The sequence below is a fragment of the Diospyros lotus genome, chromosome 8, assembly GCF_014633365.1.
Source record: "Diospyros lotus cultivar Yz01 chromosome 8, ASM1463336v1, whole genome shotgun sequence".
Taxonomy (NCBI): Eukaryota; Viridiplantae; Streptophyta; class Magnoliopsida; order Ericales; family Ebenaceae; genus Diospyros; species Diospyros lotus.
In genome coordinates, this window is record NC_068345.1 from 35,202,114 (window position 1) to 35,217,041 (window position 14,928).

Below are 14,928 nucleotides of genomic sequence, written 5' to 3' on the forward strand. Positions count from 1 at the left end.
TCCAAGCACAGATTTACCCTCTTGGTCTGGCCGTCAGATTTCGGATGGTAAGCCGTCGACATGTTGAGTCGGATCCCCAGTAAGCCCATCAATTCCTTCCACAACAGGCTAGTAAAAATTTTGTCCTGGTACGAGACTATAGCTTTAGGAATTCCGTGTAATTTCACCACTTGGTCTAGGAACACTTTAGCTATCTCTTGAGCTGTGTAGGGGTGTGTCAGCCTTATGAAGTGGGCATATTTTGTAAATCTATCCACTATGACCATAATGCAGTCCCGCCCTTCCGACCTGGGTTAGCCCTCAATGAAATCCATTGAGATACTTTCCCATGGTCCTCCTGATATGTCCAATGGCTGTAACAACCATGGAGTAGCCACCGTTTCTGATTTGTACCTTTTGCAGACATCACAACTCAGCACAAACTCCGTCACAAACTTTTTTAGCCTCGACCAATGAAAGAGTTGCTTGACCTTGTGATAGGTAGCGACTATGTCAGAGTGTCCTCCTATTGGTGAATTGTGCAGCGCCTTTACAATATTTTTCTTCAAGTTTTCATCATTCCTTATCATTAACTTTCCTCTATTCTGGATAAGGCCATTGGTCAAGGTATACCCCTGCTTGGCATTAGGATCCACCACTTGTTGCTGCAGAAGGTCCCGGATGCTCTCATCCATTTCATAGCTCAAAGCCACTTCACGGTGCCAATTTGGAACTACCACTGTGAGGGCGACAACATGCCCTTCTTCGTAGCATCTCGATAATGCATCTGCAACTAGATTTTCCTTTCCCTTCTGGTATTGGATTACATAATCCAATCCCATTAATTTGGTCATCCCCTTACGTTGCAACTGAGTATGTAATTTCTGCTGAAGTAAGAACTTCAAACTCTCGTGGGCTGTTTTGATCACAAATTTACTTCCCTCCATGTAGTGCCTCCATTTATCTACAACCATCAGCACAACCAATAGCTCCTTCTCATATATGCTTAACCCAAGATGTCGAGGCGCTAATACCTTGCTGAGAAATGCTAGGGGTACCTTCCTGGACCAAAACAACCCCAACTCTAGAAGCACTGGCATCAGTCTCCAACACGAATGGTTTGTCAAAATCTGGCAGTCCTAGTGTTGGCACCTCACTCATAGCCTTCTTAAGTTTATCAAAGGCCTCCTCGGCCCTGTCATTCCATTGGAAGCCATCATTCTTCAGTAACTCTGTTAGTGGCCGGCTGATTATGCCATAATCTTTGACAAACCGACGATAATAGCCAGTCAAACCCAAAAATCCCCTTAATCCCTTAACATTTTGAGGCTTCGGCCACTCCACCATGGCTGCTACCTTGCTAGGGTCAGTGCTTACCACTACATTAGATATTATATGGCCCAAATACTTCACATGACTCTGTGCAAAGGCACACTTGGACTCCTTAACATACAATTTATTGAGTCTAAGGACCTCAAAAGTGTTTTTCTAGTAGTCTAGGTGCTTGGCAAATGAGGGGTTATAAATCAAAATGTCATCGAAAAAGACTAAAATAAATTCACACAAGTAGGGTTCAAATATTTGATTCATCAACGCCTGAAAGGTAGCTGGGGTGTTGGTGAGTCCGGAGGGCATTGCCTTGAATTCGTAGTGCCCTTGGTGGGTTTTAAAAGCGGTTTTAGGGATGTCTTGAGGCTCCATCCGTATTTGGTGGTAACTTGCTCTAAGGTTCAGCTTAGTGAAAATAGATGCATGTTTCAACTCATCAAGTAAGTCTTCTACAATGGGTATGAGAAACTTGTCCTTGATGGTTATGGCATTGAGCTATCGATAATCAACACAAAACCTCCATGAACCATCCTTTTTTTTGACAAGTAACACAGGAGACACAAAAAGACTATGGCTGGGTTGAATGATTGATTTTTGTAACATGTCTTTGATGAGTCTTTCTATTTCTGTTTTCTGTTTTGGGGGGTAACGGTATGACCTTACATTAATTGGCTCGGAATTGGGCTTGAGATTGATGGTATGGTCACAAAATCGTCTAGGAGGAAGGGAGTTGGGTTCGGAAAAGAGGTCCTTGAACTCAATTAATAGCATGTTGAGGGAGTTAGTTTTGTGTGCCTTCCACTGGTCATATGGTTGCCGCTCACTATAACCGACAATTCCCCTTCTAGCTCCTGTCCTTCCTTGTTGACTCCCAAGGCTTGGATGGAGAATAGCTGCGCTACTTGAGAAAACTTGCTCTTGAGCATCTTTTGGAGTCTCTTTCCTGTTATCATCTTGCACACCCCTAATTCTTGACTGCCCTTGAGTACCCTTCTTTTTCCTTCTTTCTCAAAGGTCACTTGAAATCGAAGCTAATAGGGCTCACTCCTCTCATCCAGTCCACCCCAAGAACCACATCACAGCCTCCCAACTTCAACAATCTCAAGTCTGCCACAAATTCCTCCCCATTCATCTCCCAACAAAATCCCAAACACGATGATTGACTTAAAACCTTATTCCCATTAGCCACTGTCATCGAGAGGGGGTGAGAGTTCAAGACCTCACACCCTAATTTCTTTGCCATACCTTCATCCAGGAAGCTATGGGTACTTCCACTATTAATGAGTACCATTAATGGACAGTGGTGAGCTCTACCTTCCACCTTAATAATCTTGTTGTGTGCCAAACCTTTCAGTGCATGGAGGGAGATTTCTCCTTGATCTTCTCCGTCCACCTCCAAGGTCTCGTCTGCTAATTCTTCCTCTTCTTCCCCTTCCAGTAACAGGATTTGGTGTTTGCGAGCTGATGGAAGGCCGAGCTGATGAGCTGATGGAAGGTTGAGCTGCTGAGCTGATGGAGGGCCGAGCTAATGGCTGAGTTGTCGAGCTACTAAGCTCGTTATCGGCTGATTTATCTTCTGTGATTTATCTTGATTTATATTGTTGTTATATCTTATCTTTCATTTTTATTAGATTTGTTTGTATTTAAGGTTGTTGTAATCTAGTCCTACAAAGTAGGAATCTAATCTCTAAAATTTAGAAGAATTCTTAGGATCCACTGTGTATATATTTGTGGCATTCTCAAGGGAATAATTGACGGAGTATTATTCTTCCAAAAGAAGATTTCTTCATGGTATCTGAGCCTGCTCTTCGATCCTAAAGCAGCCTTTATTCTATTTTTCTGTCCACATCTTGCTTCATCAATCAGTTTTATTTGTTTCTTCTGTCTACACCCTATTTCATCAATGACGGATACTCAACCTAATCCCATTCTAACCGAGGCTTTTGCCATAAGTTATCCGGTCAATCTGTCTGTTCTGCCTTCGAGTTTTGCAACAAATCTTTCTAGCAACTCAATTGATCATCTTCCTATACAGATTACTCACCATAAGTTGAATGGGAGTAACTTTAGGGAATGGTTTCAGTCAGTTATGCTGGTTATCAAGGGAAAAGGCAAGGCTGGTTACTTAATAGGCTCTACTCCTTCTCCACCGAGCACAAGAACCACATATGGTACCTGGGAAGCCGAGAATTTCACCATAATGACCTGGCTGATCAATTCGATGGAGCCTAGAATAGGAAGAACTTACCTATTCTATAAAACTGCAAAGGAGATATTTGATTCAGTCCAAGACATGTACTCAGATTTGGAGAACTCATCTCAATGCTTTGAGATCAGATCTGCCATTAGGATCACACGACAAGGTAATCTAAATGTTATGGATTACTTTAATGTTTTGGTTGAATTTTGGCATGAAATGGATCTGTTTTACACCATTAATTGGAAATGTTCTGCAGATACTACAAAATATAGTAAGATGATTGAGAAAGATCGGGTGTTTGATTTCCTACACGGCCTTAACCATGATTTGGATGAAGTAAGAGGCAAAATCTTGGGTACAAAACCTTTGCCTTCACTTCGAGAAGTTTTTGCTGAGGTTTGGAGGGAGGAAAGCCGAAGAAAGATAATGCTAAATCAGCAAGGTGAGTCCCCTTTAACTCACCAAAAATCTACTTTAGCAAGTTTTAAATAAGAAGAGAGTCAACCAAGGAATCTAGAACGGGAGAAGCAGTGGTGTGACCACTGTAAAAGGCCATATCATACCAAAAAAAACATGTTGGAAATTTCATGGGAAACCAACTAACTGGAAGCCAAGAGGAAAAAAGGAAAGTGGAAGGACTGCCTACATAGTTGATGCACCAAAGGACGTAGGAAGCAGTACCAGCCTTAACCTATCAGAGGAGCAGATCCAGACTTTGTATAAGCTGCTGAATCAAGGTATATCCTCTCCAAGTTCTCCTATGGCAGCTATTGCTTTACAAGGTAATCCCCATTACTCTCTAAGTTCTACCAAACTCTCTAAGAATACATGGATAGTAGATACGGGTGCTTCCGACCATATGGCATGTTTAGCCTGTTCAACGACAGAATACACCCCTTGTGACGACTCTATAAACATTTCAATGGCAGATGGTACCACTTCTCCAGCCAAAGGACATGGAACAGTTTGTATTCCTGGTTTATAACTTAAATCAGTTTTATATGTTCTTGGTTTAAGATGCAATTTATTATCAGTCCACAAGATTACTCAAGATATGAATTACTACGTGACCTTCTTTCCTTCATATTGCTTATTTCAGGACCAAGTATCGAGGAGGACGATTGGCAATGCTAAAGCTAAGGATGGGCTTTATTATTTGACAGAGGATAAGATTTTTTCGTCTACAAATAAGGCTGTTTTGACAGCCACAACCAATGCCAAAATTTTGTTGTGGCATAATCGTTTAGGTCACCCAAGTTTTCCTTATCTTAAATTTTTGTATCCGTATTTTTTCATCAATAAAAATCAAACTTTCTCATGTGAACAGTATACTATTGCCAAACAGTCTCGTTCTTCTCATCCAATTCAATCCTATAAGCCATCGAAACCATTCCATTTAGTTCATAGTGATATTTGGGGGCCATCTAAAACCCTTAATATTTCTGGTTCTAAGTGGTTTATAACCTTTATTGATTATCATTCTAGGACATGTTGGGTGTACCTTATGAGGGAAAAATCTGAAGCTTGCAACATTTTTAAGAAATTTCACAAGCTTATCTTAAATATGTTTCAAACTTCCATCCATATTCTTCGCACTGATAATGGTCGAGAATATTTCTCTCATGACCTTACCAATTATCTATCCGAACATGGCATTTTACATCAAACTTTTTGTCCGTACACACCATAGCAAAATGGTGTGGCAGAAAGAAAAAATCGCCATCTTCTAGAAATGGCTCGTGCTATGATGTTCACAACTCATGTCCCACATTTCTATTGGGGGGAAGCAGTCCTTACAACTGCTTATTTGATCAATAGACTTCCCTCAAATACCCTAAAATTTCAGACCCCTCTTGCTGTCATTTGTTCTCTCTACCCAACTATTAGCCACTTACATTCTCTTCCTCCAAAAATTTTTGGCTGCACTGTGTATGTTCACAATAATTAGCTTAACCGTACAAAGTTGGATCCCAAGGCCCTTAAATGTATTCTTTATTGGGTACTCCCCCTCCCAAAAAGGTTACAAATGTTATAACCCTCTCAAAAGACAAGTCTTGGTCTCCACAGATGTCACATTCTATGAAGACCAATAATTTTACCCCTCACCAGTTTCAGTTGCTGCATCTCCATCCCTCCCGGATCCTACTCCTATTTCCTTTCCTTCCCTTGATACTCCTCTGCCCTCATGCTCTCAAGGGGGAGAATTTCTAGCCTCTCTGCCTGTTAGGCCTTCAAGTTCCAATAGCATAAGGGAAAATCCTTCAAGCTCTTCTCCTATTTTTCCTAATCCATCTCCTCAGCCATCCTCTTAGCCAAAAACTACAGCTGAACCTCATGTTCCAACTCCATATTCAGTTGCTAAAAATCCTCTGCAAGTGTATTCTAGACGTTCAAAGGCCCATCTTGAGGGACAACAAAACCAATCATCACTTCTAGATGCTGGTCTATCAGTAAACAACATTGAGAATGAGTCTACCACATAGTTATCAAAGGCGCGCCTAGGCGCGAGGCGCCTTAAGGCGCCAGTTTGGCGCCTCGCCTTGGCTAAGGCGAGGCGGTTTTGGCGAGGCCCTCGCCTTGCGCACCTAGGCGCTGGGGCGTGAGGTGTGCCTAGGCGTGCCTCATGAAACTGAGGTTTTCTACTTAAATCTTGCAGCCCAATCGCACTTGCCTCTCCTCCCGACTGCATCCAGCAGCGCTTGCCTCTCCTCTCTAGCTCGCTCCTCACTCCTCCCGACTATAGCATCTACCGTGCTTGCCTCTCCTCCCAACTCGCTGCTCGCTGGCCCTCGCTGCTCGCTCACCCTCGCCCGATCTTCCATTCTTCCTCTTCCTCTCTAGCCCTAGCCGCGCGGCCGCGCCTGCCTCCTCTCTTCCTCTTCTCTCCAGCTCGCCCTCGCCCGATCTTCTTCTTCCTCTCCTCTCCAGCTGCGACCCCCTCCTCTCTTTCTCTTCAGCCCCAGCTCGATCCTCCTCTTCCTCTCTGCTGCGCCTGCCTCCTCTCTTCCTCTCCTCTCCAGCTCGCTGCTTGCTCGATCTTCCTCTCCAGTCTCCAGCCGCGCCCTTTCTTCTATTCTCCTCTGCTGAGTCTGCCCACGCCACGGTCTTCTCCTCTCTTCCTCGCCTCTTCTCATCTGCTCTTGAGCTCTTCAAGTTGAAGCTGCTAAGGGCCTAAAGCTGCCGCCGCCGCTGCCCACATCTTCTCCTATATTCATAATTTCATATTGTAAGTTCTTTAGTTGTATTTTATTTGTTTATTTCTTGCATTTTTGCTTAATTTATTTTGCTGGCAGCTGGTTACTGAAATTTGCTTTTAAGTCTTTATAATTGATTTCTATAATTAGGAGAATTTTGATGAAATTGGAACTGTGTTGCAACAACCCAATAAATGTCGTCAACCACTTCCAAAACGGACCTGGCATGGAATTATTTTGAAGCTGATCCTAATGATAGAAATACCATCACATGTAAATTTTGTCGTAAAGTAACAAAAGGTGGTATATTTCGGGTGAAACAACATCTTGTGGGCGGTTTTAGGAATACTAAAGCTTGTCCAAAATGTCCTCCATCAGTAAAAGAAGAGATTGGAGAGTACATGCAAAAGAAGAAAAATAATAGGGATGAGTGAAATATAGCATCGTTAGATGATGATATTCAATTTGGTGAAGGGTATGATGATGATGATGATGAGCCGCTGCCTCAAAGTAGAAAAAGACCCAATGTATCTACCGGAAGTGGAAGCGGTACTGGTAGTATTGGTAGTGTTAAAGGGCCAACACAAAAAGGTCCACTTGATGTTTTTCTTAAAGACCCAGAAGTTAATGTGTTGAAAAGCAAGGGCAAAGGAAAGCAAACAAGGTTGGGTGAGCATGATTTTGCAAAAAAAGAGTTAAGAGCTCGAGTTTGTAGAAGCTTTGCACGATGGATGTATGATGCAGGCATTCCATTCAATGCAGTGACATATGACAGTTTTAAAGTATTTATAGAAGCAGTTGGTCAGTATGGTCCGGGTGTGAAGCCGCCTAGTTACCATGAAGTCAGGGTTCCCCTTCTCAAACAAGAGGTGGAAGTCACTCGTGAAATGATGAAAGATCATGAAGAGGCGTGGGCCAAATATGGATGTTCCATTTTGTCAGATGGCTGGAAAGACAAGAGGGAAAGGACATTGATTAACTTTTTAGTCAATTCTCCTAAAGGAAGTATGTTCTTGGAGTCTGTTGATGGTTCTAGCTATTCAAAGACTGGGGAAAAGATGTTTCAATTATTAAGTAAATGTGTGGAAAAGATTGGAGTAAGAAATGTGGTGCAAGTGGTCACCGATAGTGCTTCAAACAATGTTTTAGCAGGTATGAAATTCATTTTTGTAATTTGTATTATGTTTATAAATAGAACAATTTGAATATTCATTAGATATTTATTATTTACTAATATCTTGTTAATTTCACTCTAAATAATAACATGAAGATTTTTGGAGGCAAAATATCCTACGTTGTTTTGGACACCATGTGCAGCGCACTGTTTGGATTTAATGTTGGAAGATATTTTCAAGTTACCTAATATGAAGAAGACATTTGAGAGAGCTGTTATGGTGATTAGCTATATCTATACTCGTTCGGGTCTAGTAAACATGCTTAGAAGGTTTACTGACAAGAAAGAGTTGTTGTGGCCTGCAAAAACACGGTTTGCAACTGCCTTTATCACTTTGGGCAGGATGCATAGTCTGAAAATCAACCTTAGAAGGATGTTTACCTCCGAGGAGTGGATGACAAGCAAGTGGGTAAAAGAAGCGGGGGCTAAAAAGGTTGTAGAAGTGATTTTGATGCCTTCATTTTGGAACAATGTTGTATTTGCTTTAAAGGTGGCTGGTCCATTGGTGCGTGTATTGCGCTTAGTGGATGGTGAGAAGAAGCCTGCTATGGGATACATATATGAGGCCATGGATAGGGCCAAAGAAGCGATTGCTAACTCTTTTAATGGGGATGAAAAGAAGTATGCACCCATTTTTCAGATTATTGATAATCGATGGGATGTTCAGCTTCATCGCCCCTTGCACGCAGCTGGTTGGTACTTGAACCCAGAATATTTCTACAAGGCTGAACGTATAGATCCAGAGATCATGACTGGCTTATATGAATGCATTAGAAAGTTAAATCCAGATATAAAGGTTCAAGACCAAATTGATGCTGAGCTTTCGATGTATAACAATGCAGATGGGTTCTTTGGAAACTATATGGCTATTAGAAAGAGAGCTGAGAAATCACCAGGTACACATATATATATTACATTATATATATAATCATTCTAGATAATAGATAATAACTAACCCATGAATTTTATTGGACAACTGAATGGTGGGCTTCATATGGAATGTCAACACCCACGTTGCAAAAATTTGCAATTAAAATTCTTAGCTTGACTTGTAGTTCATCTGGGTGTGAACGTAATTGGAGTGTGTTTGAAAATGTAAGTGCATTGTACATATACACTTACAATTTTTATTAGTAGTTGGTTTGTTTCATGTAACTTATTCTTAGTATGTTTTTGCATAAATTGTTGCAGCTTCATACTAAACGGAGAAACAGGCTTGATCAACTTCGTTTAAACGACTTGGTGTTTGTGAAATACAATAGAGCATTGAGGCGTCGATATCAAATGCGTGATACCATTGACCCTATCATATTGACCGACATTGATGAAAGCAATGAATGGTTGACTGGAAAACTTGATGAGGAGAATGATAAAGATGATGAAACTGTTTTTCCAGATGACATTGGGGATGGGTTGACATGGAGTAATGTTGCTGCGGCTGCAGGAGTTGGAGAGCCTAGTTATCAATTTAGAACTAAACAAACTCGATCACAATTGGGATCAACTTCGGTTTCGACTTCAAAGCGGTGAGTAACTCAAGAGATTGAAGAGGAGGAAAGTGAGGCAGGGACCGAAGATGATGAAGACTTGGAAGAGGGAGAAGAATTGAGAGATGAAGAAGAAGATGAAGGGGTGATTGAAGGGGATGATGAAGATATTGACCTTGATGTTGATGATCTCCTTGATGATGATTGATTAAAAAACTTTTTTATATTGATTGTGGACTTGTAGTGTTTATGTGTTTGTTTAGAACTTTGCATTATAATTGGTACTTGGTAAAGTTTAAGACTTTAAGTTTGAACTTTGATGATGTTTCTAGTTTAGAATTTGCATGATGAATGAATTAACTTTGATGTTGTTAGTTTATAGAATTTGAAGATAATGAATCATGAATGATATGAATGTGTTATTATTGATAATTTGATAGTTGCTTATGATTTTACAAGATTTTGAGTTTTTTTCCTAAAAGGTGCGCTTCGCTTCGCAAAGGCGCGCCTCGCCTCGTGCGCCTCGCGCCTCAGGCTCCAGGACCTTTTGCGCCTCGCGCCTTTCAGAACTATGGTCTACCAGCAGTGATAATTTGGATTGGGCTATGCTTATTGTTCTGAGAAAAGGGGTAAGATTTTATGTCAAGTATCCTATGTCTAATCACCTGACTTATGCTAAGTTATCCCCTCAGTACAAGGGATTTGTTGCAAGTATTGATAGCATTGTCGTTCCAAGGAATATTCAAGAGGCTATGAGTGATCCTAAGTGGAAAGTTGCTGCTATGGAGGAGATGAGTGCCTTGGTGAAAAATAACACATGGGAGATTGTTAAATTACCTTCAAACAAAAGGGTGGTTGGTTGTAGATGGGTTTTCACAGTAAAGCATAATGCAGATGGAAGTGTTGAAAGGTACAAGGCAAGATTGGTTGCACAAGGGTTTACTCAAACATATGGGATTGACTATGAGGAGACTTTTGCTCCCTGTGGCCAAAGTCAACTCAATTCGGGTATTAATTTCTCTTACTGTTAATCTTGATTGGCCTCTACTTCAATTTGATATTACAAATGCTTTTTTGAATGGTGACTCGGATGAGGAGATATATAATGAGAATACCCCCAGGATTTGAACAGGAAATTGGCAGTGGCAATGTGTGCAAGTTAAAGAAATCCCTATATGGATTAAAGCAATCTCCAAGGGCTTGGTTTAAGAAATTTAACATGACTCTCAATCGTTTGAGATATAAACAAGGGCAAGTTGACCATACCCTGTTTATAAAGTCGTAGAAGGTAAAATGGCCATATTAATTGTTTATGTTGATGACATTATTGTGACAGATGATGACTTACAGGAAATTGAAAATTTAAAGAAGCAATTAAAAACTGAATTTGAAGTGAAAGACCTAGGAGTCATGAGATACTTCTTGGGAATGGAGGTGGGTCGGAGTGAAGAAGGGCTATTCATCTCTCAATGGAAGTACACACTTGATTTGTTAAAGGAAACTGAGATGTTAGCATGCAGACCGACTAGTACTCCTCTAGAAAAGGGTTGGAATGTTGAAGAAAAAGAAGACACTCCTGTTGAAAAAGAAAGGTACCAAAGGTTGGTTGGTAGACTAATTTATTTGTCACTTACAAGGCCAGACATAGCCTATGCAGTAAGTGTCATAAGTCAATACGTGCATGCTCCTACTCAAAAACATATGAATGTAGTGTTTCATGTTCTAAGATACCTCAAAAACATATGAATGCAGTGTTTCATGTTCTAAGATACCTCAAGGGAACGGCTGGGAAATGGCTGATGTTCCGAAAAACTAATGAAAGAAGAATTGAATGTTTTGTGGATGTTGATTGGGTTAGTTCACGTGAGGATAATAGGTTAACTTTAGGTTATTGCACCAAGTTATAGGGTAATGTGGTTACTTGGAGGAGCAAAAAAGCAATCTGTAGTGGCTTGAAGTAGTGCCAAGGCTGAATTTCGTGCTATTGCTCAAGGGATATGTGAAGTTATTTGGCTGGAAAGGATGATGGAAGACTTGGGGATATTCTTATCTCAACCAACAAAAGTTTATAGTGATAGCAAATTTGCTATCAGTATTGTGAAGAATTCGGTTCAGCATGATCGTATGAAACGTGTAAGAATTGATATGAGTTTTATAAAGAGGGAAATTGAAGAAAGATGAATCAGCTTATCCTACATTCCAACTACTAATCAAGTGGCTGATATTTTCACAAAAACTGTTGCAAGGTCAGGGTTTGAGTTACTAATTGGCAAGGTGGGAATGACTTGTATCTATTCCTCAACTTGAGGGGGGGAGTGTTGCGAGCTGATGGAAGGCCGAGCTGTCGAGCTGATGGAGGGCCGAGCTAATGGCTGAGTTGCTGAGCTACTAAGCTCGTCATCGGCTGATTTATCCTCTGTGATTTATCTTGATTTATATTACTGTTATATCTCATCTTTCCTTTTTATTAGATTTGTTTGTATTTAAGGTTGTTGTAATCTAGTCTTACAAAGTAGGAATCTAATATTTAAAATTTAGGAGAATTCTTAGATCTGCTGTGTATATATCTGTGGCATTCTCAAGGGAATAATTGACAGAGTATTGTTCTTCCAAAAGAAGATTTGATCAGCATCTATGTCCCGGAAAGTATGTATCTCCACACCTATGACATAGGTTCGTTTGGCGTCTCTGTTCCATTAAACCTCCTCCATTTGTCGGATTGGGGGCTGTAGGTGGTAATGCTAGGACCCCCTTTCCATTATGCCCCATCTCTCTTCCTAAAGTCCTATTACTCGACTGCCACCCTCCTGAAATCACTCATTTCACTTGGCTACGTTGCTTTTTTAGTAGAGCCTCGATCGTCATTTCTTGCAACCTCGCACTCTCCACTGCTTGTCTCATTGTCGTTGGTTGCATCATCTTCACCATGGGCCTCACCTCATCTCTGAGACCACTAATAAAACTCGATGCAAAATACTCTTCCGACAAAAGGGGATTGTGTACCAACATTATAGACCTCAGCTCTTCAAATTTGAGCTGATAGGTTTGCACCAATCCCAGTTGTTTGAGCTTGTTGAATTCTTCAATTATATCCCACATACTCCTATCACCAAACCTTTCACATAAGTCGTCAACGAACTCATTCCATGGGCTGCCTTCTTTCACTGTGACCCGTCCCTGAAACCACGCGTCACCCATATCGTTAAGGTAAGCAGAGGCCAGGATGACCTTTTGCTATTCCTGTACCTGATACAGAGTGAACATACACTCACACCTCATTATTCACCATCTTGGATTTTCCCCATCGAAGAGTGGAATCTCTAGTTTGGGTATCGGAAAGCTCGACTGGTAACAATTAGCTTGAGCTTCTGATCTTCTCTCCCTTATATTATCTCCAGTTCCCTCCGCCTCAAATTCAAATTCCGACGTTCCTAATGGTCAGCACTCCGTTCCTACTCTTTGAAGAATAGGTTTCGACCGCTCCCTCTGCGGAAAGTTGGGCGAAAGTCTTATCGGCTGCTAGGATGCGAACATCCGCATGATCTGGTGCATCTGTTCCATCACCTGCTCGCGAAATAGAGCATTATGTTCTCAATTCTCACCCTGCCACCTTTCTATGGCCTGATTAATCCGAGCATCCACCCTTGCTCCAATCAAGGATTCAAGAGTTCCCATTCTTGTTTGCATCTCCGTCATTGCTGTAGCCACTTGCTGCAGCTGGGACTCCATCTATTTTATCCTCGTTCCTTCGGCCATATGGATAACCTCTTCCTATTCTGCTGACGCCCAAGAACACCACTTTGATACCAAGTGTCAGCTCTTGAGAATCTGACTGGTTTACTCGATCAATAAGACGATCGAGAATGGTGATCGAGAAGAAGAAAGAGAGAGAAAGAGGGAGAGAGAATATGAGAGAGATGAGACAAGAGAGAGAGAATGGAAACTTCTGAGAATATTTATTAATCATTGGAGAAATGATCTGCTCATATATATAGCTGATCCTACCTGTCCCATGTGCGGTAACAGAATACCGTTGTTGGGAATGCACTAGCTCCCTAATGCAGCAACAAACAATTCACAACTCCTTAAAGCATATTTTCTAATATACTACTTACTACCCTTAGTATAGCCCAATTACACTAGCACCCTATCCTTATCTCGCGACACATGACAAGTTTGTAAATAGAGAACCCTTTGTACACAAAGGGAAGCCATTTTTATTCTAACACACATAATGAGAAAAAAAAAAAAAAAGACAACTAAAAAAAGAGAAGTATTCTACAATGAGAGCAACATTATTCTATATAAAACACAAACAATAAATATACAAAAAGTAAAGAAAAAAACCCTTATATGTGATGATGTGGTCAGAGTAGAGACTAGATCTAGTCTTTGGTTCATGCTAGATTGAACCTAAAATAGATGAAGAAAACCCTTACAAAATGTAGAGGACTGACTTGATGGCATGCCAATTGCCAGCGAGCGGTGAGGTAGGTGTTGAGAGGGAGGGAATTTAGAGAACTATATGAAATAAAATGAAAATGGATTTATTTGGGGTAGCGTAGTAAAAGGCAAGTGCCTAGTTGGCCTAGGCATTCGGGCTACTTGAGGCAAGATGGAAGCGCCTCACCTACTGCTAGGTGAGGCTCCTTTTGTTAAGTGTTGCCTAGGCAAGCGCCTATGGTGAGGCGTTAAGCGCTTTAGGTGCTTACCTAGGCTCTACTGATAAAAAATATGATGAAAATTCAAGGAAAATGAGAAGTCTCCTACAAAAGGCATGCTAAAGGTCTTTGAGGAGTCTAATATGATGGGTAAAATGAAAGGAAAAAGAGAAAACAAAGGAGAAGCAAACTTGCACTTGGATCCTCTACCATTCACCTTGAGATTGAAACCCACTGTGAGTACCTCTACTTTGGTTGCTTTTCGTTTTTGGTAGCTTTTCCAACCTAGTGTAACATATATGAGGGCGGCAAGTTCAAGAGTAGTCATTGGGGGTTCGACCAAGACATCATGCATTGGGAGCCTTTGGCTCATGATATTGCATCACCAATCCTTTCAATAACTGCTCACCGCCGGCAGGCTCACCTGTGATAGTTGAACCTCTAGTGGCCATCCTTCCTCTAAAAACTAATTTTGGATTGGTTTGTTGTTGTTGCATGCACTGTTCAGTGTTCTTGCTGCAACACTATTCTTTGTTATTTGTGAAGAAATCAATTCTAAGACTGGAATCAAATGAATAATTAACCGTAACAAAGGGAAATAAATATACAAGTCTTCTACCTTAGGTTGGAGTCTATTCTATGTACAACATATTTGATAAATTTAAATATAAACTAGCTATCTCTAGATAAAATAAATCAGCTTTATCTTATCTTTAATCTCGACTTATCAACTTTAATCCTCCATTATCTCCACACTCCCCCTCAAGCTGGGCTGAATATGTTGTTCAGGCCAAGCTTGCAGCTCAATTTGTCAAATATTCTTCTTGGCAAGGCTTTAGTGAGAATATCCGCCACTTGGTTGTTAGTAGGAGTATAGTTTAGCTTGAAAACTCCTCCTTCTAAT

At 40.9% G+C, this 14,928-nt stretch overlaps 1 protein-coding gene and 1 long non-coding RNA gene across 4 annotated transcripts in view; both read left to right on the plus strand.

Annotated features, from left to right (window-relative positions):
• The window catches only part of LOC127807532 (protein ROOT HAIR DEFECTIVE 3 homolog 2), a 108,517-nt gene that overhangs the window by 3,846 nt on the left and 89,743 nt on the right, over positions 1-14,928 (plus strand). Inside the window, exon 1 of one of the 3 annotated variants that reach the window (XM_052345451.1) lies at positions 6,143-6,734. The exons of the other annotated variants lie outside the window; for them this stretch is intronic. The gene's annotated coding sequence lies outside the window, so the exon portion shown is untranslated. Of the gene's footprint in view, positions 1-6,142; positions 6,735-14,928 lie in introns of those variants that run through there. 3 annotated transcript variants of the gene reach the window in all.
• On the plus strand, positions 6,742-13,636 carry LOC127807534 (uncharacterized). The gene is made up of 2 exons (XR_008024727.1): positions 6,742-8,971; positions 9,068-13,636. It is a non-coding gene; the product is annotated as an uncharacterized LOC127807534 (long non-coding RNA).